The following is a 25,731-nucleotide window of genomic DNA, read 5'->3' as shown; positions in this document are numbered from 1 at the left end:
GAGGGCATGGCTGTCCCCCAGCCTGGGCTCATGACTCCCCAACAGGTAAAAAGATGCTCGATCTAATTCATCACACACAACTGACAAGTTAGAGTACAGTGGAGTTATTTATTTGTTTGCCTATCCGTCTGGCAGAGTCTGACACTATTTTGTTGGTGTGTTGATGAAGCAATAGCAAAACAGGTGGCCTCAAACACTTGGTGGGAGAGCAGATCTGTCCAATCTCTATGGAGAGTAGTAGCCATCAAAATTACAGATGCACATGCCCTTTGACTCAGAAATCCCACTTCTAGTAATTCATCTAACAGATACACGCATGGACAAAATTATATATACACAGTGATATTTGTTGCAGTGTTGTTTATAACAGCAAAAGTTTGGAAACAGCCAGTAGGGGACCAGTTAAATAAATTTCTGTTGTTAAGCCACCCAGTCTCTGTGTGGAGCTATGGTAACAGGGGTGGTGGCAGGGAGGACCAAAGTGGAAGGAGGATTTGCGTGGATGTCACCATATGGCCTTTTGTCCTGTGTTTTGTTTTAGGACAAAATGCCGCACCACGAGGTAAATGAGCTCTGCGCCTCAGTTTCCTAGTCTCTAAAAAGGAAACGATTCTAACCTCGTAGGGTTACTATAAGGATTACAAGAGCTGATCTACATCAAGGGCTTCTATCAAAGCCTGGTGCAGAGTGAGTGCTGTCTAAGCTTATTACTCAGGCAGCCACACCTGCCTCTGAGGGATGGGCTTAGCAGCTTCCGGATGGGAGCTCTAGTGGTCAAAGTTCACGCTGCCTGGAGACAGATTATATTATAGGTTATGTTGGAAAAATCAAGTCAAATAGGAATACATCAGAGATGGTTCTCTAGAGGAGACAACCAAGGATTGTGGGCAGGGCCGGCAGCCTGTTATACTGGTGGCTCTCCAAAGAGCCACACCTGCTGGTCTTCATGTGTGGATCTGATTTAATCCGTAGCAAGTTGCAGCAGAACTCCCTGTTAAGACCTGTACTGCCCACACCAGGGGCAAAAACCCCAACCAGGCCAGCTCTTCCATTAAACCCTTGGAAAAACAGCTGATGTTAAAGGCAGCAGAAGAAAGAAACAGGAGAGACAAAGGTGCCACTTCCTTGTAAGGCCCTTCCCTGGGGGCCCCTTTAGCTTCCGCCCACAGTTCATTGACTAAACCCAGCCACAAAGCACACCTAGCTGCAGCGGGAGTTGAGAAATGAAGTCTTGAAGCTGGCAGCATTGCTGCCCTGAGTAAGATAAATCCTGTGGGTGATGAAAATGTTCTGGAACTGGATATAGTGGTGAGGGTTGTGCAACCTTGCGAGTGTACTAAATATTGAATGGTACGCTCTAAAGGGGTGAATTTTGTTGTTGTGAATGTTATCACAATTTTTAAAAAATTGGACTTCTGTTACTAAGGAATAAGAAGAGAATGAGTATCAGAGGGAAGCAACCATCAGGCTGCCACACCTGCTTTTAAATTGCAACCACTTAGTTGCATTAGGTCTTTCTTGGCTTCTGGGCACCGGGGCAGGGGGATGGGGCACATGATTGGCAACCCAGGTCATGTGCACACTCTATAGCTGGTGGGTTGGGGTCTGGGGCTAGGAGAAGCTGGCTAGACATACAATTGTCCTGACATTGGCAGGTAGGATTTAGCTAGGAAGCTTCTGTAGAGCAAGGCATACCTGTGTTGGCCCTAGAGGGGGATGGGATTACTTCCTGATACCTGAAGCAGCTGATCACCAGTGGGTTTTGGGACAAACCAGTATTGGTAGGTGGTCAGGATACAATCCTGACTTAATGAAGAGAAAAGTGAACTCCTGGCACCCTCCCCAGTTTTCTCGGGGCAGTCATAGATGGAGCTCCACTATTTACCTTCCCCATTTCATGACCACTTCTGCATTGTTCTCTCCACGGTCCAGGCCAAGCCAGGTGTTTGCTTTCAAACTGGATCTGTCCGCTCTTTGTAAACCACACTCCACACCGAGGACGGCTCTGCTCCTGAGATCGCCAGGCACGTTTTGTCTAGGTGGGCCTGCATTTCCTCTGCACTCCAACTTCCATGAAATATTACCCAGGTAGCCTGGTGCAGAGACTACAAGGGGTGTGGCCAGCATGTGGCTTCCTTCGCTGCCTCCCCTGCCCTGTGGGTCCCCGGAGGCCTGAGTCCTGCCCAGGAGCCCCGAGCTTGGAAAGAGCAGGGCAGGGACCAAGGAAGGATGAGGGAAAAGAGAGGGTTAAAGTCTGTACAGGGTTTTCCACTGGATGAAACCAGGGTGGAGGGTCTGCCAAGAGCAGGTCAGGTTCAAAACAGGAAACCCCAGGGTAGTGATAAATGGACACTTCTCTGTAGACTTTACATGGATCCCTAGGGAAAGTGCTGGAACTGATCTCATTCAAGCCTTTTTTTTTTTTTTTTTTTATAAATCACATTGAAGAGGAAGTGCACAATGAGCTCTCCAGGTTTGCCAGTGACACTAATCTTTTCCAGGGGCTGAAATGCTAAGGTGATGGGGGTGGAGGAAGGAGGCTGTAGGAAGCTCCTGCTACATTTTCTGGGAGGGGCAGGAGGGAAGTGTCATTCTGAGAGGGCAGAGCTGGGCTCTACTGCCCTGGGGTCCCTCAAGCTCCACAAATACATTTCCTGGGGGGTACCTGCAGCAACCAGCATCGGGTGTAGGCCGTCAGGGAGAGGTGGGACAGAAGGACCAGCATCCCTGGCCCACCTGCAGGCCCCTGTGACCACCGATTTCCTCCTGGCCTGTACACAGAGGCTGTGCCTCCTGGCTCCCCTGCCTTCATAGAATTCCTTCGAGAACTGCCACCTTTCTCTGCTTCTGCAGTGCTTGGTTCCGGGGTCACCTCCACCGGGGCTCTCTGATTCCTGCCAGTCCCTCCTGCCTGGGGTACGAATTGTTGATCTTCCCTAACTTCTGCCCTTAATCCTTCTCTGCTCCGATGAAGTGTGGTGTGAGCTCAGCCTGTCCCCGACCTGGGTGCCGCATCCTCTGCCCTCAGAGTCTTCCCACTCTGTTCCATAGACCCCCAGCCTGCCCTAGTACTCCCCCCTCTTGCCCACCCACTCCCCTCCCACAGGGGAGCCCCAATGCAAAGCACATTTCCCTCCAATCCTGGCTGATGCTCAGCATCCTGCCGGTTCTCTGACAGGGGCCCTCTGATCTCACCTTCCCTGAGTCCCTCATTCCCACTGGCATCTTCAGTTTAGCCTGCTCTTAATTCAGATATGCCAGCTTTGCTTCACTTCCTGTTGGCACTGCCCCCACCACCAACCTCCACAAATGGTTCTGATTCTTGTTTTCAGGCACCACAACCAAAGATACAAAATGTTCCCCTAATGTTTACTTTCCAGGCACCAGGAAATCAACCAGCCAGGTCTGGTCTGCACGGACTAAGCAGTTATCAGAGGATTCATAGGAAAGAGAAAGCCCTCTAAGGGTAAGAGATTTGGCCCTGCTACATACCTTAATCACAGGAGATTAAGCTGGAGCCTTTTGAGGGGCAAACTTTCTTTTTCCCTCCCTCTTTCTTCTCTCTCTCTCTCTCTCTCTCTCTCTCACAACACAGGCAGAAACACAGGCAGAGGGAGAAGCAGGCTCCATGCAGGGAGTCCGATGTGGTACTCAGTCCCTGGTCTCCAGGATCACCATCTGGGCCGAAGGCAGCGCTAAACCACTGAGCCATTCAGTCTGACCTCTTTTTCTTTTTTCTTTCCCTCCTTCCTTCCCTCCCTCCCTCCTTCCTTTCTTGATTTTATTTATTCATGAGAAACACAGAGAGAGGCAGGGACATGGGCAGAGGGAGAAGCAGACTCCCTCTGGGGAGCCTGATGTGGGTCTGGATCACACCCTGATCCAAAGACAGACACTCAACTACTGAGCCATCCAGGTGGCCTGAGGCGCAAACTTTTTAAAGTTTAAATTGTTGGGAGGGCAACCAATGAAATAACTGGTTCAGGCAGGGATCCTCAATGAGTACCAAAATCATTCAGTAAAAATTAGTTGAGAACAGGATAATTGCATGGTGCCTAACCCCACAGAATCACTTGCTAATCACAAGGGCGGGGGGGGGGGGGAAGCTTTATAAAGTAAAAATCTGTGATCAACAGATTTGTTGCTAATTTGTGACCAAATTTAGCATCATTATTAGAGGGACATATTATGGGGTTCCTGATGTCACATGATGTGAAATGTTCTTGCCCCAAATGTTTAATCTTAATCTATTCATCTAAATTTTTCAACCATGGTTCTGGGAAAGAAATAAGCCCAGTGACCTAAAGGCATCTGTATTAGAGTTCTCTAGAAAAACAGAACCAATAGGGGAGTGTGTGTGTGTGTGTGTGTGTGTGTGTGTGTGTATCAGATTTGTTAGAAAGAACTGACTCCTGCAATTATGGGGACTGAAGTCTAAGGAATTACAGTTGGCAAGCTGAAGACGCAGGAGAGCCGATGGTATAAGTTCCAGTCTGAAAGTCAATAGATTTGAGCCATAAGAAGAGCCAGTGTTTCCTTTCAAGTCTGAAGGCAGGAAAATAATAATGTCCCATCTCTTCAGCAGTCTGGTAGGAGTTTGTTCTTACTCAGTGGAGGGTCAGGTTTTGTTCTCTTCAGGCCTTCAACTGATTGGATGAGACTCACCCACATTAGGGAGAGCAATCTGCTTTACTCAGTCTACCAATTCAAATGTTAATCTCATCCAGAAACACTCTCATGGCAGCATCTAAAATAATGTTTGACCAAAGGTTATGGGCACAGAGGAGGACACTTGATGGGATGAGCACTTAAACTATATATTGGCAAATTGAATTTAAATAAAATATTCTATAAAATAAGGTTTGACCAAAATTCTGGGCACTTTGTGGTCCAGACAAGTTGACATATACAATTAATGATCTCAGCTTCCTTTGTATATAATGAATTAGTTTCTCCTTATGAATCTAGAATTGTTTTAGTACAGATGAACCCCAGTTGAAAAAGCCCAGTTGAGGAAATAAAGGGATAGAGGGACAAGTTAAATGGCATACAAAGAAACAATCAGAAAAATCCAGAATGTGGGTTTTCAAAAACAACTAACTACAAAACAACTAACCCGGTTTCTTTAAAAAGTCAATGTCAAAAATTAAATGGTGAGAGAGATTTTTCTGGGATAAAAGAGACACAGTAACCAAATACAATTTGTGAACCTTGTTTAGATTCTGGTTCTATAAAAAAAGAGCTATAAAATGTATTTTGAGGGAAATCTAAATATGGACTAGATATTGGATGATATTAAGAAATTACTGGAGGTGACTGGGTGATGGACATTAAGGAGGACACATGATATAATGAGCACTGAGTGTTATATAAGACAGATGAACCACTGATCTCGACCTCTGACATCAGTAATGTGTTATATGTCAATTAGTTGAATTTAAATAGAATTAAAAATATCTAAAAAAATTAATATAGGGGCATCTGGGTGGCTCAGTTGGTTAAGTATCCAACTGTTTTTTTTTTTTCTAGATTTTATTTACTTATTTCAAAGAGAGAGTGTGCATGCATGCATAAGCAGGGGAGGGGGAAGGAGCAGAGGGAAAGTGAGAGAGAGAATCCCACAGTCCTGAGATGACCTGAGCTGCAATCAAGAGTAGGATGCTCGGGTATCCCTGGGTGACTCAGCGGTTTGGCACCTGCCTTTGGCCCAGGACGCAATCCTGGAGTCCCCGGATCGGATCAAGTCCCACGTCGGACTCCTGGTATGGAGCCTGCTTCTCCCTCTGCCTGTGTCTCTGCCTCTCTCTTTCTCTCTATATATCTATCATGAATAAATAAATGAATAAATCTTTAAAAAAAAAAAAAGAGTAGGATGCTCAACTGACTGAGCCACCAAGGCACCCTTAAGTGTCCAACTCTTTTTTTTTTTTTTTAAGTGTCCAACTCTTGATCTCAGCTCAGGTCTTGATCTCAAGCCCTGTGTTGGGCTCCACACTGGGCATGGAGCCTATGAAAAAAGAAAGAAAGAAAGAGAGAGAGAAAGAAAGACAAATTACTATAAAATTTCTTAGATGTGAAAATGGCACTATGTTTATTTTTAGGAGGTACATACTGAAACATGTGGAGTGAAATAGTTCTAAAACTTATTTTCAAGCAATTTAGCAACCCTCCCCCACCACGTGTATACAGGTAAAACAAAAGTGGCAAAATGTCAACAATGGTGAAGTTTAGGTGATAAGCATACAGGTGAGCATTATGGTATTCTTTCAACTTTTCTATGTTTGAACATTTTTGTAATGGGGGTACAACTGGGTGGCTCAGTCAGTTGGACATCTGCCTTCGGCTCAGGTCATGTATCCAGGGTCCTGGGATGGAGCTCTGAATTGGGCTCCCTGCTCAGCAGGGAGCCTGCTTCTTCCTCTCCCGTTGCACCAACCCCCCCCACCCCCCCCCCCATTGCTCTGTCTCTCTCTCTCTCTCTCAAATAAGTAAATAAGATCTGAAAGAAAAAAAGAAAAAGAAAATAATAAGCTGCTGGGAGTGAGGCTGAAAGTAGTGGACACCTGGTGAATCTGATCATTCACAGGCGTGAGAGGGGTCAGGAATGTTAGACTTGGAAAAAATCTCTTCATTCCATGAGGCTCAGAGTAGTATTTTGGGCCAAATTGTGTCCCTCCCACCCCCACTCCAAATTCATATGTGGAATCCTAACTCCCAGTAGCTCGCATGTGACTTTCTTTAGGGATGGGGCCTTTTCAGAGGTAATTAAGGTCAAATGAGGTCACTGCGGGGTAGGGTCCTTATAAGGAGAAGAAATTTGCACACTGGAAGGAGAAAAGACAATGTGCTATGAACTAAATATTTATGTCTCCCAACCCTCAAAGTCATGTGTTGGAGCCCTAACCACCCTCCACAAACACTTCACCCCAATGTAATGCTAGTTAGAGGTAGACTTTTGGGAGATAATTAGCTTTCAATAATTAGGTTTAGATGAGGTCATGAGGGTGAGGCCTTGTTATGGACAGGATGTTTGTGTCCTTCAAAATCATCTGCTGAAACTACAGACCCCTCCATGTGATGGTATTAGGAGGTGGAGCTCTTGTGAGGTAATTAGAATTAGATGAGGCAGTGAGGGGAGAGCCTGCATGAATGGGAATAGTGTTCTTATAAGAGACTTTTTTTTTTAAAGATGTTTTTTATTCATGAGAGACAGAGAGGCAGAGACAAAGGCAGAGGGAGAAGCAGGCTTCCTGAAGGGAGCTGATGCAGGACTCGATCACAAGACCTTGGGATCATGACCTGAACCAAAGGCAGATGCTCAACCACTGAGCCACCCAGGTGCCCCCTATAAGAGTCTTGAGATACCTTGTTTCCTCTTCTCTCTACTCTGCCCCGTGAGGATGCCACAAGTTAGCAGGTGCTCTGTGACTTGGAAGAAGGCCTGGTCAGAATGTGCCCAACACTGGCACCTTGTGCATAGCCTCCCAGCCTCCACGACTGTTGTTCATAAGCCCCCCAGTGTGTGGTGTTTTGTGACAGCAGCCTGAGCTAAGACAGACAGTGGTAATCCTCATGATGGGATTACCACTCTTCTAAGGAGAGGAGGAAGCAACAGTAACCCTCTCTACTGCTCAAAGACATTGTGAGAAGCCACCTCTGAGCCAGGAAGAGGGCTGTCACCAGAAACTGACCATGCTGGCACCCTGAATTTGGACTTGCGGCCTCCAGAGCTGTGGGAAAACAGATATGATGGCAGCCCAAGCACACTAGTGCATGCTATGAAGACCACTGTGTATAAGCCAAGGAGAGAGGCCTGAGGAGAAACTATCCCCACCAACACCTTCACCTCAAATATGTAGTCTCCATAACTGTGAGACATTCCTGTCATTTCAGCTACTTCATTCAGCCCTAGCAAACTAATACAAGTATCATGCACCATTGTTTACACTTCCTTTAAAAAAGACACAGCTCTCACACAGGAAAAAGAGTTCGCATGAGGCAAAGTTCATACTCTTCTGTGCTTTCCTGTGGTTAGGACAAGATAAGTTGGCAACTAGAGGCCAGCCACCTGAGAGAGAGCAGAAAGTGGAGTGGAGACACGCCCATGGGAGCCACTTGGGGCTACCACAGTCTTCCACTTTGGAATCTTGACCATGGTCATAGAATTTGCTTTTTAATAATTGTTTCCTCTTATTCTCCCATGATATTAATAGAGTTATATTTGGGGTTATTTTGTTTTTTAAAAGTTTTATTTTTAAATAATCTGTACACCCAATGTAGAGCTTGAACTTATAACTCTGAAATCAAGAGTCACATGCTCTACTGACTGAGCTAGCCCAGGTGCCCCAATGGCGTTGTACTTTGTAACCAGGCTTCAAGGTGAAAAAGTTGCATGCAATATTTGAAAGTAAGTTTTTCCTGTGGGAGTAAAGCCAGGAATGGCCAACATTTAAGAGACAAGGTCTGGGATCCCTGGGTGGCGCAGCGGTTTGGCGCCTGCCTTTGGCCCAGGGCGCCATCCTGGAGACCAGGGATTGAATCCCACATTGGGCTCCCGGTGCATGGAGCCTGCTTCTCCCTCTGCCTGTGTCTCTGCCTCTCTCTCTCTCTCTCTGTGACTATCATAAATAAATAAAATAAAAAAAAATAAACCTCTAAAAAAAACTCTTAAAAAAAAAAAAAGAGACAAGGTCTGTAGAAGCCAGTCACTCTGAGGGCATGCAAGCAAGTCTTTGAGAATGGCATTGTGGGGGGAGCCGTGGCTCTGGCTTGGACAGACAAGAGCACAAATCCTCCCTCTTCCAAATAAGAGTGCGAGACTCTTTAATCAGTGCAATTTGTAGAGCTTGTTGGGGTCACACTCTTATCATCTGTAAAATGCACAGAATGCCACGTAGCTGGCAGGGACACCAGCAGATCAGAGCCATTGGATTCAGAGCCTGGGAACAATGACTGGACATAGCCGACGGTAGCTGTTACCACTGCTGCTATTTATTGGGAACACCTAATAAAAGGTGGCGGAAATGCAGCGTAAGGCAAGTAGAGGCAAATATAAAAGAAAGCTGCCATATACTTAGGGTAGTTAAAATTGTAGAAACGGAAAGTAGAATGGCTCCCAGAGGCAGGGGGAGGGAAGAGATGGGGAGTTATTGTTTAATGGGTATAGAGTTTCAGTTTTGCAAGATGGAAAGAGTTCTGCAGATGGATGGTTGTGACAGTTGCTCAGCAATGTGAATGTACTTAATGCCACTGAACCGTACACTTAAAAATGGTTAAGATGACAAATTTGTTGCGTATGTTTTTTTACAATAAGGAAAAAAAAAAAGGAAAAAAAAAGCTACCTTATTAGGTAGGATAGCCCATTAGATAAAAATAGGGGAATGTTTAAAAGGCCAACAATGATAAGCCATTAAAAAATGGATAGATTTGGGCAGCCCGGGTGGCTCAGCGGTTTAGCGCCGCCTTCAGCCCAGGGCATGACCCTGGGACCTGGGATCAAGTCCCACATCAGGCTCCCTGCATGGGGCTTGCTTCTCCCTCTGCCTGTGTCTCTGCCTCTCTCTCTCTCTTTCTCTCTCTGTGTGTCTCTCACGAATAAATACATAAAATCTTTTTTTAAAAAATGGATAGATTTGAAAATGTATAAAAATGTAAACTCTACAGGGCAATTATTACTCCAAACAAAGTGAGATGACAGAAAACAAACTGGGAGAAATGTTTTAAATGTCTATCAAACAGAGCTCATTTCCCTGCTGAAGAAAAAGAAGTGCCTGCGTTAGGAGAGTGGCCTGCAAGAAATCTAGAAAAGAGGAGGCCTACAGAATATGAATTGTGTAGACTCTCCAGGGGCCTTCCAGGGGCGCCCATGGCCAGGCAGGTTGGTGGGACAGTCAGTTCCTCAGGCTTCATAATGTCCCAGCTCAAATATCTCTCAGCAGCCTTTGGATTTTATGCTGAGATTTGTTCAAACACATAAGTGTTTACTAAATGATAACATATATTAGAGAGTATTAGTTTGCTTGAGCTTCCATAATAAAGTATGGGTGGCTTAGAGCAGTGGACATTCTACGGTTCTAGAGGCCAGACGTTTGAGATCAAGGTGTCAGCATGGCCAGACTCCCTTTACGTGCTCTTGAGAGGATCCTTCCTTGCCTCTTCCTTACTTCTGGTGGCCCCAGGTGCTCCTTGGCCTTGAGCAGCATAACTCCCCCAGCCCCTGGTTCTCCTCATCTTAAAGGGACACCAGTCATTAGATTTGGGGCACATCATCTATCAAGGATGATATCCTCTCAACATTTTTAACTGATTAAATCTTAAAGGACCCAGTTTTCAAATAAGGTTACATTCCGGAGTTCTGGGTAGGTGTGAATTTTTGGTGGACACTATTCAACCTACTACATAGAACTGTTTTAGTTGCAAATTACAGAAAACCCCATCTAAGTAGCTTAAGTAAATAAAAATGATATTGGGACAATTGACAGAGAAGTCTAGTAATATGCAGAATTTCAAAAATGGCATGACCGAGGAGCTCAGTTTCTCTCATTCAGATCTGTCTTTTGCTGTGTTGGCCTCATTCTTAGGTTTCCATCTTGTGGCTTCTGGCAGTTCTATTCTTGTATCATCCTTACTGGTAGCAACCCTAGTAAAAAGTACCTAGTACCTCTGCCTGAATAGTATCAGCAAACATTTCATGGATATCTTTGGCTTTGAAGGTTTCATGCCCATCTTTAAACCAATCACTGTGGTCAGGCGTGAGTCTATACCTCAGCTCTAGAGCTAGGGGCAGATTCAGTCCCAGTGAAAGCACACAGGATGAGGGGGGCAGTTTCCCCAGAGTGAACTTGGGGTACTGTTTCCAGAAGCAGGAGCAGGTGCTAGGTAGTAAGAAGTATAACCATTCACTACTATGTTGGTCTTCCTCCAATGTCAAAGAACTCCTGAGAGACAACTCTGGTTTTCAGGTCTGTGTTCCTGAGCCCTGGATAGTAGCAGGCCCTCAAATATGTAGTTGCTGAGTTGTTTTGAATTTTTGACATAATGTAGTTTCTGAAGGCTTTATCCACTATAAATCTGAGACTCAGTTCCTGAGCCAAGGTGACTCCACACCATTGAGACACTGCCCTTTGTAAAACCCAATCTAGGTATACCAGTTGGCCATCTGTTGTGAAATGATTCTTAAAAACTTCCATGAAAGAGAACTGAGAAGAAAGGCTCATGTTTGGGTCAACACGGCAGCAGAAAAACACAAGTAGTAGGAGAAACTAAGGAAGAAACACATTTCTATTTTCCGTGTTTGTCCCAATACACACACACAAACCTCCATGTCTGCAGGGGTGGTGGAGTATTGCTATTCTCATATACCCTAGAGCCCTGGTGGAGAAAACAAGATTCTGGGTTTAGGCATATGTCATCCAGTGGTTTAGGCTTGAAGTGTTGTACCTTAAACAGCCGCCAAGGGGCCTAGTATCCCAGGCACCAAAAGAGCCGGTGGCCATAGAGTAAAGTCAGACAGCCCTTTAGCTAGATGGAGCTGGACTCTGTAACCACACCATGGGGTTTAATTTGCTGACCTAGATGGAGTTTGCAGCCCACAAAACCTCATACCACAGCAAAGCTTTTCTTGTGCTGAGACAGCTGGCTGGGTGTGATGTTGCAATGACTCAGTTCTTAGTAAAGGGTCTGAAGAAATTAGGGGCAGAGCTATAGCCCTAAGACCACAGCCCCAAGAGACCTTCCTGTTTATTCCAGGGTGAGAGAAGGGGAACCTTCTGTTTGTGGGCACTGGTGTTTCACCAGAAGGGATGAGGCTGGGGCTTTGGCTTTGAGCTGTATATACATGGTCCACACATGACGGTCAGACAATTATACTTAGATGGATCATTCAGACTAAACCACACAGGCCAGTGCATTTTTGGAAAGTGGTCTACAAACTATGTGAATCAAGTCTTATTTCTCCTTGACTTCCATTTTGAAACTGGGATTAGGTTTACAGGAGGAAGCCCATTTCAATAAAATTAGGGTTGAAAACTTTGGGTTCTGAGGATTTCCCATTAAACATAGCAGATTGAACATGTGCATAAGCCCCAGCCTCCTCCCCAAACCTCACTAAAATGTGAGTAAAGAGATTTAAAAAAAGAAAAGCCTATACCTTTAAGAGAGGTAAGAGCAGAGACAGGGAGGAAAAACAAATCCTAGCTGAAGCCTATTGATGTTCAAGAGAAATAAACTTTGGCTATATCTCCCTACTGTGAAGTATGTATCTAATAATAAATTGTTCAACATTGTTACATGGGTCAATGTTCGCTGAAATATTGGTTGGTACACTTTTACATAAATTTATGCTCTAAAAAAGAACACATTTTAGAGTGTGTGGGTAGAAAGAAGGGGCAGGGGATTTAAATACATCCATGTGAGTTTATAATATTTTAGAATTTATTTTTATAGTATTTATAGTAGATATTTATAGTATTTAGTGTTATAAGTATAAAAATAGTATTTAGTGTTTATAGTAGTTAGTATTCATATTTCCTAAAATATATTTAATGTTTTAGTGTTTGTATATATTTATGTTTAGTATTTAGTATTAGTAGTATTTTTAATAATATGGTGTTAGCATTTAGTATTTTTCAACCCTAGTGTTGTGTTAGGATCACCTTATTAAAAATGGGAATGCTTGAGGGGCACGCCTGGGTGGCTCAGTCTGCCTTCAGCTCAGGTCATGATCTCAGGGTCCTGGGACTGAGTTCTGCACCAGGGTCTCTGTTCAGCGGGGAGTCTGCTTCTCCCTCTCCCTCTGCTACACCCCCTGCTTATGCTCTCTTGCACTCTCTGTCAAATAAATAAATAAAATCTTTAAAAAAAAAACAGTGATGCTCGGGGCACTTGGTTGGTTAAGCGTCCAACTCTTGATTTCCGCTCAGGTTGTGATCTCAGAGTCTTGGGATCAATCCCCAAGTTGGGATCCATGCTTAGCTGGAGCTTAAGGAATCACAGTGATCACATTCACTACATTAATTTTTTTTCCTTTCTTGCTCTTTCTATAGCTATATTTTTTTTTCCTGAAAGAGCTGAAAGTAGATTTCAGACATCCTGACATTTCACCCTTGTTGTGGGTTGAGTTACATTCCCCCGAAAAGACAGGCTGAAGTCCTAAAGCCTGGTGCCAGTAAAGGTGACCTGTTCATAAGCAGCACCTTTGCAGGTGTAATCAAGTTAAGATAAGAGCATCCTAGAGTAGGGTAGGCCCTAAATCCAATAACCAGTGTCCTTATAAAGAAAGATTAGAAGCCACAGACACACTACGGAGGACATGTGACTGTGGAGACAGAGAGAGGAGTTAATGCTGTCCTAAGCCAAGAACAGCAAGGATTGCCAGCAATCCCCCCAAAAAATGTAGGAAGAAGCAAGGCAGGATCTTCCTCAAGAAACCTCAGGCAAAGCACAGCCCTGCCATTATCACCTATACAAAAACTGACAATAATTTTATAATATCCGATCTGTAATCAAAAGGATCCAGTTGTCCTCCAAACATCTTATGTAGATTTTTTTTCTTCTTTGAGCAGAATCTGATCACAGTATCTTATATATTCATTTGATTGTTACATCTTTCTAGCTTCTTTTATTCTAAAGTAATCCACCTTTTTTTTTAAAGGACATTGATTTTTGAACTATTAAAGAAAAAATTATGCTTGAACGATAAGGGAGACTTCAAGATTATTGTAATAAGGGAGAGAGATTGGGCTCAACTCTGAAACAGGGACAGGTGGGGATTTATAGCCAAAGAGCAGGAGGAGGGATCCCTGGGTGGCGCAGCGGGTTAGCGCCTGCCTTTGGCCCAGGGCGCAATCCTGGAGACCTGGGATCGAATCCCACGTCGGGCTCCCTGCACTTCTCCCTTGCCTATGTCTCTGCCTCTCTCTCTCTCTCTGTGTGTGACTATCATGAATGAATAAATAAATAAAATCTTAAAAAAAAAAAAGGAGCAGGAGGAGGGGGTCAGTGGATAGACAAAGGGCAGATGTCAAGAGGAGAGGGTAGGGGGATTCTTACTACACTGACCTGATGTGACTCTTGCTGAAGGCAGGTCAACAGTGTAGACATCAACGCTGGGGGATGAGGACCTTGATCAGAAGTCAAGGATGGTCGGATGTCAAGGGTGGGGGATGATTTAGCAAGATTCTTTGCCAAGATTGGCTGGGCAGGCCCAAGACAGAGTGGGGACCAAGGTCAAGACCTCATTAAAAGATGTTTGGAGGAGCCTGACGCGAGTCTGGCCAAGGAGAGAGCCTTTGTCATGGGTCAGTTGTCTTATAGTGTGTTCCACACTGTGAATTGGTAGTCTCGATTCCTCTTGGTATAATTTAACTTGTTCCCCTATGTCCTTCTTTCCTGTACACTGGAATGTAGACACGAGGCTGGGTTAGACTCATGTTAGCTATGTTGGCAGGAATAATCCACAGGTGGTATTGTGTTGTTCATATTCTATTACATCAGCAGGTGCATAACTGTTGCATTGTTGGTGATGCTCAGTTTGATGGCTCAGCTAAGATGGTGAGCCCCAGATCTCCCTATTGTAAAGGGAAATTTCCCCCTTGGTGACACATAAGTCATCTGTGGCAATGTGAACATCTTACTCTCTACAGATTATCTTGGTGTAAATCACTTATTTGATTGGGGGCTGTAAAATAGTGATTTCCAATTCTATTATTCCTTCCATTTTTATTGGCTCTTTCTCTTCCTGTCCCTTATAGTGATTTTGAGTACTCACTATGAACACATGGATTTTGTTTTATTCGCGATGCTACCAAATGTAGTCATTATTAATTCTGATGCTCAAAACTTCCCAAATGTGGCCATCAAGAACCCCTTTAATGTCTCCTATGTTCTTGAACACTTTCTAGTCTTTTGGCACAATTTGATGCCCCAGTTTCATTTTCCCAGCCCCCAAACAAAATCAGCCATTTTTCCAAGGACAGAAAACATGGTCATCCTTCTCAATTATCCCAAAATAAGGTGTCTGTTTCCTTACCTATTTAAAATAAGCTTCAGGGGCACTTGGGTGGCTCAGTTTGTTGGGCGTCTGCCTTCAGCTCAGGTCATGAACTCGGGGTCTGGGATCGAGCCACACATTGGGCTCCTTGCTCTACAGGGAGGCTGCTTCTCCCTCTGCCTCTGCCCATCGGTCCCCCTGCTTGTGTTCTCTCTCTCTCTCTGTCAAATAAATAAAATCTTAAAAAAGAAAAAAAAAACTTCAGAATAGCTAATGGTTCTTAGGTGCTGTGTGCTCTCCACCAAGTGTTTTCCATGCATTGCCTCATTTAATTCATGGGCCAAGTCTTTACGGTAAATACTTTTACTTATCCCCATTGTACAAATGAGCAAACTGGGCTTTGGAGAAGTAAACTGCATAGGGCCACTCAGCTAGCAAGTGGGGGAGTTAAAATTGGAACTTACATAATTCTGACCCCCAAATCAAGCTTGGAACCACCATGCCGTATTGCTAATTTTGCTACCCCAAAAAGAAAGCTAATTAAAAAGAACAGAACCTCATGATATCTACAGTTAAACAAAAACCAAAACCCTGCTTGAAGATGACAGGCATTAGGCAAAATTTGAAGAAGGGAGTCCTTGAGAAATCTAGTACCTTTTCATGCATTCTAAATTGCCAATAATCACAATTTAGGATAACCCAGGTCAGGGCTGGAATGTGATGAGAAAGCTTTCTTACCACTCCACGAGAAGCCTTATCATGGAATGAAATGGAGCAGGGACTTTGGACCAAGTTAGTGTTAAAAGCCTTTCAAGCTTTTCTCACACCTACCAGCGGGTTTTCTCTGCTGGTAGCTTTTCTCACACCACCAGCAGGGTGGTCTATTCAGAGCTTAAGCTGTCCAGGCTGATGGAAGGGAGAGCAAGGGGAGGGAGGGGGGGAGGGCTGCTAGGACTATGTGTCCTGCCTCTCCTGCCCCGGGGTGCTGGGAAGGGAGAGGGGGAACTGCCTGGATGAAGGGGCCCCTTTTTCAAATCTGCACGAAGGTGCCTTAGGCTCCCAGGGGCCCTATCTGAGCAAAGTTCTTCCTGTATGAAGCTGACTGTTCTGGGTTCAAGGGCGAGTGCCTCCCTATTACCACTTCATGGGAGAAAACTTCCTCCTTCCCACAGGAATTGCCAGTTGTAGTTATTAGCCTAGGTGTAACCTGAAATTTAAACATCATTACAGTTCTCTTAGAGCGAAGAGCTAAGGTTGGCCCTAGCAACCTGCCAGTTAGTTTCCTGCTTTCCTTCTCAGGAAGAGAATCTTTGGCCTTTTTTACTCCTCTTGCCCTTTGCCTCTTTGACCTTAGCATCCAATTGAGCCTGGGGTGGTTTTTAGTGAGGAGGCTGCACCCAGGACACCAAGTCTCCAGCTTGTTCTCCTCCCTGCCACCCTGCCCTAACCCCGAGTCTATGCCGGGGCAGCAAGAGGCACCCGAGTGCCCCAGGGGTGCTGAGGGGTAACAGGGAGTGGTAGGTGGGGACCCATTAAGATAAGGAGGAAGAATAAACAGAAGCAGATGTGCCTTCAGCCCAGATCCCCAGCCCACTGAAAAACAAACGGATGGCAGCTGGTCTCCAGGGCAGAGCCTGGCTTCCTTGGAGCTAGGACCTGGGTTGGGTTCCTCAGCCCTTCTCTCTCCACTGGACCTTGTTTTCCTTCCCTGGGGACAGGCCAGAGGAGCTTTCTCCCCACACAAGACAAACCAAATATATTCACACTCGATCTATTACCAATGCCAATGATGTCCAGTCATTCTCCTGCATGTACCCTTCTAGGCTGAGATTAAAAAGGCTGGAGGTGACTTCAATCCCCTGGAGTGATGGTCCCCTAAAGTTATAGGGCCCCCTTCCAGAAGATGGACTCTCCAGCTCTAAAATCCTCTGGCTCCCTGGGCTGTTTTGGGCTACATCCTCCCCCAACAAGGGATCAAAGCAATAGAAAAGTCTGGACGTTAAGGGTGTGCAGGACTGGGGCGGAGGCTAATGATGCCTTGGGGCCCTCCTCCATCATTCTACAGTGATGATTCCCTTTCAAAAGGGACCCTGGACTGACTTGAAATTTTTAGTTTTTAACATTACCTAAATAAGTGCAAATGTAAATAATCCTAAAATCGAAGGAGGAAGGAAGAGAGGAGCCAGACAGATCTGCTGTGACCCACTGTGGTTCTAGCTTCTGCTGGGCGAACCCTGGGCTCAGAGAACACTGCCCCCACTTCTGTCCCTCCAGCCTGGGGGTGGCAGTGGCTTCCTGCTGTTGTTTATCTCTGGTTTGCCTCACCCTCCCTGCTTGGATTCTGGATTCTTCCATCCTGGCAAGCCTGAGGTGGGAGGCAGTGTTTCATAAAGGTGGGAAGTGCAGGGGTCTTAGGTGGGATGCCCCAAAGCCAATTATAAGAGGGAGATTTGCATGCAGAGAGTTTATTGGGGAGCATGCCCCCCAGCAGTAGCTCTAAGAGTGAGGAGAGCAGGATTGGGCTGAGGGAGATGCAGACAACAGCTGTAACAAAAGCTCTGAAGCCAGGATGGCCATTCAGAATTGTCCCACATTGGAGCAGGGGACTGGATTCTTTGTACTCCTTCCCCCAGCCCAGCAGGGCTGAGTTGGATTGGGGTCACCCCAGGAAGGGGCCCGTGTTGGACGGGGTGGCTCCCTTCAGGCAGGGCTGTTCCTGGGGAGGGACTGACTGTGAGCTCTCATCAGCCTCAAAGGGGAACCTGGGCAGAGGCCACAGCGTCTGCTTCAGGCTGCAACTTCCTAGTTATGTGACCTTGACCTACTCCCTTATCCTTCTTGAATGTGTGTTCAGCATCCTGACCTGTGAAAAGGGAAATGGTGAGGATCAAATAAAACCATGTTCCGTAGGGGAGGGAAAGCCTCCAGCCCGCTCCTCTGCTGTCATCTGTTTGGTTGAGATCCAGGACACCGGTCCAGCCACGTTTATGAGGGATGGGGCTCCGGTGCAATAAAGGGTCATGTGCCCGGATGCAGCCTTTTCCCCCACTTCTTGCACTCAGGGGCTGGGTGGACTGTGCTCTCCTCACTGGGGGGTGGAACGAGGAAGCTGAGCAATATCCACTTGGGGGCTGGCCTCCCTGTCCTCCCTCTTGCTCCTCCCAGGAGCCCTGATCTGTGGGGACTGCTTGGGGCGCAGGGGAGTGACAGCTCTGGATCCTGGGCATCCTGAGCTCCGTCCTATCATTGAGCTCCGTCCTATCATTGAGCTCAGAGCCCTGCCCTGCGGTGGTGCATCAGGCTCTGTGCTGTAGCACAGTGCCCCAAATTTCTTCAGGGCCCACCTGGTACCTATGGAGACTTGATATGAATTAGAAAAGGTCCCCCGTGGGCAGACACAGCCTTGAGGGTGCTCCGTTTAGCAAATAGTGCCTTTGTGCAAACTAGAAAAGGCCCCCTGTCTTCCCTGTGCACGTGAAGTGCAGTGCACAACCCAACCTACGGGGTGACCCTGAATGAAGGCTCCACTTGATGCCACAGGCTCCTCACTCTTGCCTTGCCAATTTGCACATTTTGTGTGATTTGTGTGACTATTATGGACAGTCAAGATATGCCACAGAGCTTCTCTTCCCACATGTCAAACACCTTTCTCTGCCTTAGAGCCTTAGATGCTGCTTCCTGTGACGGCATCCGTGGATTCACTGGGTCCTGGAACTGCAAGGGATCACAGATTACTAGTCATCGCTGAGTGACAGGGACACCACATCTGTTCCATCGGGACAGACTCCCAGTCACAGAAGCACCCCAGCCCCATGTCTGTCCTCCTGGTCTCCCCTGCTTTCCTCAGAGCGCGTCTAGTAACTTGGTCGCCCACAGACGTGGACAACAGCATCCTGTAAAACATGTCGCTGGAGAGGTGGTGTGGGTGGAGCAGGAGTCAGGAGCCAGACGACTTCAGGCTGGATTTAGCCCGATTTATTTGATTCAGAACCCAGTGTTGACTCTCATGACTTCTCTTGAAAAAGTGTGCATGGTCACAGGGATTCCTTATGACGGGAGCCGAGCAGTGTCTTCCTCAGCAGAACTGTAGCAGAACTCCTTAACTCCATATTCATGGGGAAATGATGGGTTCCAGAATCAATCAGCCTAAGGTTGAATCCTGGATCACTTATTGGCTGTGGGGCCTTGACAAGTTATTGCTTTGTGCCTCAGTTTCCCCATCTGTCAAATAGGATGGGGAAATAAGAGTACCGACAGGGTTGTTGTAAGGATTAAATGAGTAAGGACTGACAGCCGCACACGGTACATGATGTACGTTAGCTGTTGTAATGACAACAGATGAGTTCCCAGGGAGTAGACACGTAAAGTTTCCGCAAACATCATTTCACTGTCTCGTGAGCCCCAGATTCCCAGCAATAGATTGTAGCTGGCCTAGGAAACCCCACGTCGGCAAGGTCACTCTTTGAGGGGTGAGGGCCTGTACCCCTGAGCAAGGCTATCTTCCACACTGCTCCTGGGGTACGGGGTGGGGGGGCAGCTTTGCCTCCTGGTCTTGTCCTGCCTCGAACTCGGTCCCTGCGGGGGGTATGGAGGGAGGCCCTGTGAACAGCTAGCTACACTCCCCGTCTGCTGCTTCTAAGAGCACATCCTGACATCCCAAGGCATTCCTCATTTCTCTTGTAAGTCGTTAAAATCTGTCAACAGCAGTCTTCCACAGCATCACTGGGCATTTTTATTTCCTGCCTGACTCCTGCTTGGGGTAATGAGTTCCATGAGCTTACTTACCACCCACAGAGTGAAGATTTTTCTTCTGTTCTTCCTGCAAGTAGTTCTCTCCAGCTTTAAGCAGAGCACCCTAGTCTGGTTCAGGATTTGGGGAATGGATTCATGACCACCCTAACCATAGTTTCGTGATCGGACAGGAGTTATCTCCTCCTCCCCCTCCCCCTCCTCTTTTTTTTTTTTTTTTAAAGATATCTTTCTTTTAGACAGCGTGCACCAGAGGGAGAGCATAAGCAGGGGGAGGGGCAGAGTGGGTTTGGGGCTCAATCCCAGGACCCTGAGATCATGACCTGAGCCGAAGGCAGACACTTAACTGACAGAGCCACCCAGGGGCCCCAGATGTAATTCCTTTTTAGCTTTTATCTTCCCAGATAGAAGAACCCTCAACATTATTACTCTGTATTTTTTGGTAGTTTCTCTATTGGCAATGTTGACTGGCCCTTTTTCTGAGTTCCCATGGTATAGCAAGCGTGCGGGACAGAAATTGCTCCCCAACCACGCATTGACCCTGTGCCACATTCTATTATACTTGGATGCGGCTCCAAGTACCAAATGAGAATTTCACTTCAATATATGCAGACGGCAGTCATTTTGTTGAAAACTGGAACAAGAGGGTATTGGGACTTGGTGAAAGAAAAGAGAGTCAAAGCAGCAAGCAGAGCACACACAGAGGATTTTGGCCTAGAGGTGTGGGAACAGCACAAGAACGTGAGATCTCAGAACTCTGACTCAGAACTCCACCCCAGAGCTGCTGTCCACAATCCAGCCCTTGGCCCCTCACCCCAGTGCTGGGGGCTGGGCTACATCAGCCAGAGGGGTTACCTTTTCCTGGTTCACATAATGACGACCCATGGCCCAGCAGCAGTCCTGCTCAGTGTGGGGCAGCTGTGTCCTCTAGACAGCGAGAGCAGAAAAATACAGGCCAGAGCTAGGCACTGGGTCCTGCTACTCTGCCGTAAAGTTTTCATCGTCATCCAACCAGGGAGTATTTATTGAGCATATCTGTGTGCAGCCCCACTTTAAGTGTTGAGAAGGTAGTGGTGAATAAGACAGACACGGTTCCTGCTCTCACGGAGCTTGCACTGTAGTTAGGCCGGGGAACAAGTCAACAAAGTCAATTTAGACATCTCAGGCGTCACAGTGGTCTAGGTCAGAATTGGCAGACTGTGGCCCTCAAGTCAGGTCTGGCCTTGGCCCAGGCCTATGAGCTAAGAACGAGTTATATATTTTAAAGGATTATAAAACGAAATAAAGAGACCCTTAGGAAGCATGCCAACCCTAATTATCTACTATTTTTCTTTTCATTTTACTTTTTTTTGAATATTTTATTTATTTATTCATGAGAGACACAGAGAGAGAGAGAGAGGCAGAGACACAGGCAGAGGGAGAAACAGTCTTCCCTCAAGGAACCCGATGCAAAACTCGATCCCGGGACCCTGGGATCACGCCCTGAGCCAAAGGCAGACGCTTAACCACTGAACCACCCAGGTGTCCCTATCTACTATTTTTCTTGGCAGAAAAGTTTGCCAGGTGCTGGTCTAGCCAGGGACTCGAGGCTGTAAGGTGGTCTGGGGACACATCCGCTGCCTCCCCAGCACCCATCTGAATCTCTCAAATACATGGTAGCCTTGAGATTTGGGTGGCATGGGGCTTTCACGGCCTAAGCCTAATTAGGGTCCTTTGAGCAGGGACTGGTTCAGGATCACACCAATTAGTGTGTGGGATTCTCCTGGGCTAAGGGCGGGACTTAAGTTAGGTGAGTGCAGGATTTCCCTTTTGAGTGTTGAAGTACAAGAAACTCTCTTTCTGGATGAAGTAGGATATGAATGAGAAGCTAGAGATTGCTGCAGCCAGTCTGCTAACATGAGGATAATGGATAAAGGTGACCTATTGAGGGGAGCCCCCAGAGAATCAAAGAGAAAAGGATCTAGGGCCCTGATTATACCCTGCCTGGTGCCTAATTCGCTTCTGAACTTAATCGCTTCACAGCCTACAAATTCCCGTCAATGTTTAAGCCAACTTGGGTTTCTTGTTTCTTTTTAACCAAAAACTGATAGAGATGGTCAGGGAAGAAGGAGAAGATGTTTGAGCTGAGACACGAATGGGAGCAAAGACGATATGGGAGAAAAACCTTCCAAGCAGAGGAAAATGTAAATACAAATACCCCAAGATAAGTACGAGCCAGGCCCATCTGAAAAGTGGCAAGGTCCATGAGCCATGGGGGAAATGATGTCCTATGAGGGAGATGAGTGGGCCAGGTCTTGGGTGCCCATGGAGAGGAGCTTAGCTTTTGCTCTAAATACAACAGAAAGCCACTGTTAGTTTTTTGTTTTTCTTTTAACTATTTTTAATTTATATACAGTATAGTACACAAGGCCCACAGGCACAGTTTGATGAACTTCAACATGTGCACACATACCCATATATCTCCATCACTCAGGTCAAGAACAGTTCCAGCCCCCACAGGCCATATATGTAACTTAAAATTTTCTGGGAGCCACATGTAAAAACATGTACAAAGAAACAGGTGAAATGAATTTCAATAATGTTTATTTGATTTAACTCAGGGGATCCAAAATACACTTTTTTAAAAAAGATTTTATTTATTTATTGATGAGAGAGAGAGAGAGGCAGAGACACAGGCAGAGGGAGAAGTAGGCTCCGTGCAGGGAGCCTGACACGGGACTCGATCCCGGGTCTCCAGGATCACACCCTGGGCTGAAAGCAGCATTAAACCACTGAGTCACCCGGGCTGCCCCCAAAATACGCTTTTAACACATAATCAGTGTTAGAGGTGTCCCTGAGCTCTTACCGTTCCTGAGTCTTTGAAATCCAGTGTTCAGTGGACGTGGACAGAACCTTGAAATGTAGCCACATTCCAAGGGCTCCACACCCACATATGGCCAGTGGCTACCGGGGTGGGGGGGTGGGGGGGTGCCCATCTAGAGAGGAAGGAACTGAAGCCAACGCGGCCCATTGATCAGAACAGAAGTCATGTAAATATAAGCCGCTGACCTTTCTCTATTTAGAGTACTGACTTTCTCACTTTATTTTAGTCCCCACCCATTCTCAGTTCCCCAACCCTATATTCCTCTAGGGTCTTCTTTCTACTCAACACAGCATTTTCCTACCGTGAGCACTTTTAGTTCCGTTCTGGGCTCCCTTATGAATGGAGTTGTCTTTCTGCCCCTTCTCAGGCAATATGAACATCTCAGTGACAGGTTCCTGACCTGGCCGATGATCCACCAATTCAGATGAAAGTCGTGCTACACCTGTGTGTTCCAAACCCGGCCGATCGTCCAAACCATGTCAGGGTATTCAAAACAAAACAAATAGCGCACATCTAGGACCTCCTGAATCCCAACCCAGAGACGTGCTCAGTGATGTGCGTTTTTAAAAAGCTTGACGTGGGAGAAAGATGGTGAGTGCTCAAGTGACAGTCCTCTAGAAGCAAAACTCATTTTAACAACGTTGCCATGGCCATGGGAGGGGTGGGTGTTTCTGTTTCCTCAGGGGTGGGAGTGGAGGAGGTGGAGGCTTCAGAGGTCCCCCTGGGTGTAGCCCAGCCCAGGACAGGAAAAAACATCTGTAGTGGGCAACCAATAGGAGAGGAGATAGAGGACCCCAGATCTCGAGTGGCTCTAACCATAAGTATGGATCAGGAAGCAAGTCACAGTGACCCATCTTCACACACCCCCCCCGCCCCCCCGGCATTCTGTTCTTACCTCCAGTGCTGGCTTTCCTGGCAGTCACTCAATGGAATCCCTTCTTCACACGCAGGTGTGTAATAGCAGAGCCAACCTGTGTTTCAAGGGGACAATTTGAAAGACCCATGACTAAGAAAAAAAAAATGAACCTTGTCTTTCTGGATTTCATTTTAATTGTCGGGTGTGCCCCGGGCACCAGAAATCATAAAGCAGGCCTGTTTTCCTTCCTTGGATGTATTGAAAGAGCCCTGGATTGGTAGCCAGGACCCGAGTTCTGGTCCCACAGCTATCCCTAACAGCTGCATCACTCTGGGTACACAGTTGAACTAATCTGTCACTTCCTCCACTGGTCACATATGAGTAACCTGTTTTATAGGTTATAGGGATTACTGGATAAATTATGGATGTGAAAGCAGTTTGGAAACTAACGCATCACACAAATAGACGCTAAGCTTTAAGGCGTGGAAGAGGAGGCAGGGAGAACAGTGGGAGAAACCCTTCACCAGCTCCTAAGATGGTCAGGTCAGGAGGCACGTTTCTTCCCCTCTGCCCTCCTCTTCTCCTTTGCCCTCACCGTGTATGATGGCGTTTGTCTGGTTGTACAAGCAGCAGGCACCCTCCTCCAAAAGAATGAGTAATCGAATAGGCTCCTGGTATTTTGGCCCTTGGTACAGCCCTGTCCTGGGCTTCTGGAAAGGCAGCCCGCAAGAGAAGCCTCTTGGCCAGGTGTCCCTACATGCTTTCAGTGGCAATTCCTCCGCAGGCCGGTGGGTTTGCCTCGGCTGGGTTGGGGGGTTCCCTGCCTCTGTCTTCCCTCGGCTTGACTGCATTGGCTTGACTGCAGCTGGGAGGAGGAGCCCAGGCCCTGCGCGGTTCACCTGCTGGCACCTTTGCTGCCTCCCGCCCCCAAGGCGCCCGCGCGCTCCCCTGTCCCTCCCAGGCTGCTCTTCCAGTCCTGCGGGTCCCGGGCACCCACAGCCTCCGCTCAGCTCGCCTCCTCTGGGGAGCCCTCCCGGGCTAAGCCCGGCCATCAGCAGTCCCCGAATGGGCACACCGTGGGTCCCTGCTCCGAGCGGGGAACCAGCCCCCAGCCACGCACACGCGCGGTGCCTTTGTCACTGTCAGGCCCCGCCAGCTCTCTTGAAAGGCTCAGGCTCCTTCTCCACGGTTCTCCCGCGAAATTCGGGTCGGAGGGGGCGGGGAGCCCCCCACCCCCGCTCCGCCGCGGCTCCTTCCCAAAGAGCGCGGGCGCCCCAGCCAGACAACCGAATCAAGGGGGCACTTTTTCTCATCACTTACCGAAAGTATTTGCGCTCGGCAGGAACCGCATCTCCCGCTCCTCCGAGCAGGCTCGCTGGGCCCCGCCGAGCCCACACCGCGCGGCGAGGGGCGCTCCCCAAGGACTGCTCCGGCCCCCCCCCCCCCCTGCCCTCCCCCTCCCCGCCCTACGGACCAGCTGCCCGGTGGCGGCCCGGGGCCCGGGACCTCCCTCAGAGCGGGGCCGGGAGCCTGCACCGCAGCTGGGAGGGGGGGCGCGGGGCGCGGGGGGGGGGGGGGGGGGGGGCGGCGGGGGCGCGGCCGCCAATCCCCGCGCGGCGCACGTGCGGCACGTCTGCGCCTCCGCTCGGCAGGGGTGCGGGGGGTGGGTCCGGCACCGCGGGGTGCGCGGGCGGGGCGCTGGAGGGGGCCGCGCGGGGGCAGGAATGTGCTGGGGGGTCCGGGAGGTGCGAGCGGGCAGGGGCTGAGCAGGGTGTGAGGGGTGGGGGTGGGGCTGAAGGGTCTTGGGGGGCGCGGCCGGGCAGGGGGGCGGGGGGAGGGCGCGCTTGCCGAGCGAGTGCCCCGAGTGCCCGGGTCCAGGAGAGGGTGCGCCCACGCCTGCCCACCTCCCTAACCAGTTGTTGTTTTTTGCGGGGGGGAGGAGCGCTGCGAAATTGCCCATCTCGGCCCATCTCTGTCCGCAGGGAGTGGGGCGCACACCGGTGCGGACGCCGCCAGCGCGCGGGGGTCCCGGGAGGGGCTCCAGATGCTGCGCTCAGAGCACCTGCTCAGGGGAAAGCAGAGCATCCGAGGCACCTTCTTCACCCCCTGCCCCCGCCCTCTGCCCCCCAAATAGGGAGTGTTTTATTTCTGGTTGTGATTTTGAAACCCAGCCGTCGGGTGTGTGATCCACGCGGCGGAAGCCCCGGGGTCAGAGCAGCGCGGGTGGACTTGGCGGGGCGCAGAGAGGAAGGGGGGCGCCGCGTGCAGGGCGCT

The 25,731-nt window shown here is 48.0% G+C and overlaps 2 long non-coding RNA genes across 2 annotated transcripts; one reads left to right on the top strand and one right to left on the bottom strand.

Annotated features, from left to right (window-relative positions):
* Positions 1 to 545: 545 nt before the first annotated feature.
* LOC140605222 (uncharacterized) lies at positions 546 to 23,255 on the top strand. Its single transcript, XR_012007928.1, has 4 exons — positions 546 to 687; positions 1,933 to 2,039; positions 3,381 to 3,466; positions 22,969 to 23,255. It is a non-coding gene; the product is annotated as an uncharacterized lncRNA (long non-coding RNA).
* On the bottom strand, positions 22,305 to 24,894 carry LOC140605221 (uncharacterized). Its single transcript, XR_012007927.1, has 3 exons — positions 24,778 to 24,894; positions 23,497 to 23,572; positions 22,305 to 23,043 (listed from the first exon to the last, which is right to left on the bottom strand). It is a non-coding gene; the product is annotated as an uncharacterized lncRNA (long non-coding RNA).
* Positions 24,895 to 25,731: the final 837 nt, after the last annotated feature.

This window comes from Canis lupus, chromosome 15 (assembly GCF_048164855.1).
Source record: "Canis lupus baileyi chromosome 15, mCanLup2.hap1, whole genome shotgun sequence".
NCBI lineage: Eukaryota > Metazoa > Chordata > Mammalia > Carnivora > Canidae > Canis > Canis lupus.
The sequence above is the reverse complement of the archived record's forward strand: the minus strand, read 5'-3'. Positions and strand labels throughout refer to the sequence as shown.